Source organism: Myotis brandtii, unplaced genomic scaffold (genome assembly GCF_000412655.1).
Source record: "Myotis brandtii unplaced genomic scaffold, ASM41265v1 scaffold853, whole genome shotgun sequence".
Lineage (NCBI taxonomy): Eukaryota > Metazoa > Chordata > Mammalia > Chiroptera > Vespertilionidae > Myotis > Myotis brandtii.
Window position 1 is genome coordinate 254,678 of NW_005371463.1, and position 3,573 is coordinate 258,250.

At 50.8% G+C, this 3,573-nt stretch overlaps 1 protein-coding gene and 1 long non-coding RNA gene across 2 annotated transcripts in view; one reads left to right on the plus strand and one right to left on the minus strand.

Moving 5' to 3' along the window:
* The window catches only part of USP53 (ubiquitin specific peptidase 53), a 75,373-nt gene that overhangs the window by 66,453 nt on the left and 5,347 nt on the right, over positions 1-3,573 (plus strand). The window lies entirely within an intron of this gene.
* The window catches only part of LOC106724505, a 23,045-nt gene continuing 22,699 nt past the window's right edge, over positions 3,228-3,573 (minus strand). Inside the window, exon 3 of the long non-coding RNA XR_001360319.1 lies at positions 3,228-3,241. This is a non-coding gene — a long non-coding RNA (uncharacterized LOC106724505). The remainder of the gene's footprint in view (positions 3,242-3,573) is intronic.

Genomic DNA, 3,573 nt, shown 5'->3' on the forward strand with positions numbered 1-3,573 from the left:
GCCGGATCCGGCCCGCGGGCAGTAGTTTGCCCATACGGCTGGTTTAGATGCTGCATGAGTCTATGAGAGCTTCGGCCACTTCCTCGTAACACCTATCACAGTGGTTTCTGCTTGTTTCTACCTCCAGATTCTGTCCTAGGCTAGATTCGAAGCTGTATGGGGACAACACAGGTCTGTCTCATCCATCGCTGAGTTCAGATTAGCTGCAGCGGGGCGAGCTGACCAGCACAGGGTTATCTGTGTGTAAGCCCCAGAACACAAGTGGGAAGGCTGGCTGGCTGCCCGCAGGCCCAGGTATCATCCAGCTACAATGATTAATGTTTGCTGTGTGTGAGAGGGACATGGGTGCACAGAACTGAGACCATCCTGGTCTTGGAGACCTCATGGCCTGCAGGCGGCAAGTGAACCCACTGGGTCCAGAGTGCTGGTGTGATACTGGTGAGCCCTCTGTGCTGTGGACACATAGGAGGCACACTCAGGGGTCTCAGTGTGAAATAAGGGCCATCCTCATTCCAGTTTTTCTGTCCAAGGACATGTTGAAACAAAGACATTCTGGGTCATGTTTGTCCTTTGATAACCTTATTATCTTGATATCTTCTTTTTTTTAAAAAAAAAATACATAGAAATGATTACAACAGGACAGCAAAAATGGGGAAACAAAGAAACAATCCCCAAAGGAAAGAAAAGGAGGAATTGCCAGAAAAGTAACTAAATGAAATGGAGGCCAGTAATTTGTCAGAGTAATGGTTATAAGGATGCTCAAATATCTGAATGAAAAATACATGCAGCTCAATGAGAATTATAAGGAGCCAAATGAGAATTTCACCAACATGAGTAAGAATCAAGAGCAAATGAAGAGTGACATAGCTGTGATAACACAATAGAAGGTTTCCACAGTAGATTAGAAGAAACTGAGGACTGAATCGGCGAGTTAGAAGACAAGGTAAAAAAATTATCTAAAGGAAAACCAAGAAATGGCAGTAAGCACATACTCCTTGACCTGAAGCACTTTGGGTGTGTTTCTTTGTGAATGAGGGGGAGCACAGTTCTCTGGCTCCAGGGGCTTCCTGTGGTGAGTGTGGGCAGTGGAGCAGAACTGTCTGAAAAGAATGCCTTACACCACTGCCCTCTGGGACGTGACCTTGGGACTGGGCAGAGGTCCAGGAGAGCTTCCTCCCTCCCCAGGCTCCACCCCTTCTCCCCACACAGGAGTCCTGCCCACTCACTACTGGGCAGGACTTGCCTTCCCTCTTCTATTCCTGGTGATCTAACTGCCACCGAAGGCAGGACTTTCACGGGAGTTCTCAGTGGGAGTCAGGGGAGACCAGAGAAGCCCTCAGAACATTCTTCTGATAATTTGCTCCATGGCCCTACATTTTGCAACTTCTGCCACTTCCTGCTGACTCTGCCTGCTGATTGTGACGTCTCTTCCAACTAGTAGCCTGAAGGTGGTGGTTGAACCTGGTGGTCATAAGTATACATCACCTTGCATGTCAGTACACGCTGAGGGTCACCCTACATATCAGTACACACTGAATGAGTGTCACCCTGCACGTCAGCACACGCAGAACGAGTGTCACCCTGCACGTCAGCACACGGGGACCTAGTGAATCTGTCGATGACAGTCTTAATAACTATCTTACCAGTGGCATTTATTATTGAATACTTGATGCCTGACACCCAATGAAAGCCACTTTGGGGGTTATTCGGGAGGACAAAGAAGGAGTGTTTGCGTTGCTTCTGTTTAGTTTGGAAGTTGGCATGAGGAAGCCATTGCCAAGTATTGAAACTGCCGAATGCAGCATGCCCAGCCTTTCTGGACACCTCCTACTGAAAGGCACCTGCCCCGGAGGCCTTCAAAGAGCTCATGCCCATGACCAGCAGGTGGCAGTCTCATCCTAGGGTTGAGAAACAGCAAGTGGCAGCAGAGGGTCAAGAGCATTTCATACCCCTTGGAAGTGCCTCCTCAGACAGCATCTCACCCACCTTGCCTGTCTGCAGGTGCCAGGGCTGGCTTCCTGCCAGGCTCTAGCTGCTCGTGGGAAAATGGCTGTTACAGTTAGTCCCAGCTGGCTCACAGGAACAGGGCCTGTGTAGAATGCACATGCGGGGCTCCTGGTTCAGAATTTCCTGAGTGTTAGTGCAGTCACAGCCGTGAGGCAGCATGCTGAGGGGTTCAGAGGTCACTCCCTGTCCACCTCTGCCATCGCAGCTCCTGTGACACAGAGCACGGCACTTAACAGAGTCACTGCATGCTGTTCACCGACCACGGAATCTGGCACCGGGACGGGGTTGTAGAGACCATCTAGTCCAATGGCCTCGTAAAGAGGACTGAACTATGTTCCAAGAGACCAAGTGACTCCTGTGTCCTGAGCTGGTGATGTCACAGACTGCCCTGAACTCAGGGTCCTCACTCCCAGGCGAGGCTCTTTCCCCGCCTGAATCAGGGGGTCCCGCGGGGGTGAGGCCGACGGAGTCCTAACGAAGCATACCCGACTCCGGAGACCAGGTTCAGTGACGCAGATCCAAGTTTATTGTGTGAGTGCAGCAACATATATAACTATCCAGACCAATCAGAAGTTTACAACATCCATAGGGCAACCAATAGTAGGAAAGATCAGGGTACTATGTAGGGGTTCTAGGGGGTCTGCTCAGGCGGGCGCTGCCACTTCCCCAGTGTGCCGAGGAAGCTTGTATAGGCGGAGTGTGCTCACACCATTGCATCTGCCACAGCACTGAGATAAATCTCCTGAGCTCTTCCTACACCCGCCCCTACCCCCCAGGCTGGTGAGGCCCCAGGCTGAGGGCCTCACTCCAGGTGAGGCTCTCCCCTGATTCCTTGGCTTTGCCATCAGTCAGACACACTTTTTGCTCTGTTCTCCCTACAAGAGAAGGGCATAGGTGTGAATCACTAATATTGAGTACAAAAATCAAGGCTGGGCACTTGCACTTGAGTTAGTGAGTGGAAGACAGAGTGTGGGAAGTCTGGGATCCCCACCCGCTCCTGAGCCCAGGAGGAGCCATCCTGCGTGCCTGGGCATGGCACCCATCCGCAGTCAGTGAATGGGAGGTCTCAAAAGTGTGTCGCTCCCACTTCTCTGGCTCGCTCCTGCCTTGGAACCTTTGCTCCAGGTTGTTTCCTCCTGCAAGGTTCTCATCCAAGACACTTCGACGGATATCTTGTTTCCAAACTGGCTGTCCTTGATGTCCACCTTCAGACTGTCCTCGACCACATTGTTCCCTACAAGCAGGAGGGATGCAGTGAAGTCAGCACGGGTTCTGCCTTAACTCAGCATCACCATTCTCCACCATTCCTAGGGGTGGGGGGAGGAAGAGGCAGGGGGAGGTGGAAGGCCTGAGGGCGTGGCCTTGTAGACCTGCAGGTGCTTCTGCAGAAAAAGTCCCTGCCCAGCAAGCTATTCTCCCCAAATCTGAGAAAAAAAATAAATGGAACATGGAATTATAGAATCTTAGAACTAAGTAATTGAAATGAAGTGATCAACCTTTTTGTCTCAGAGTTAAACCAAATTCTAGATATGACCAATGAAGGTTTAAAATGACATTCATCCATGT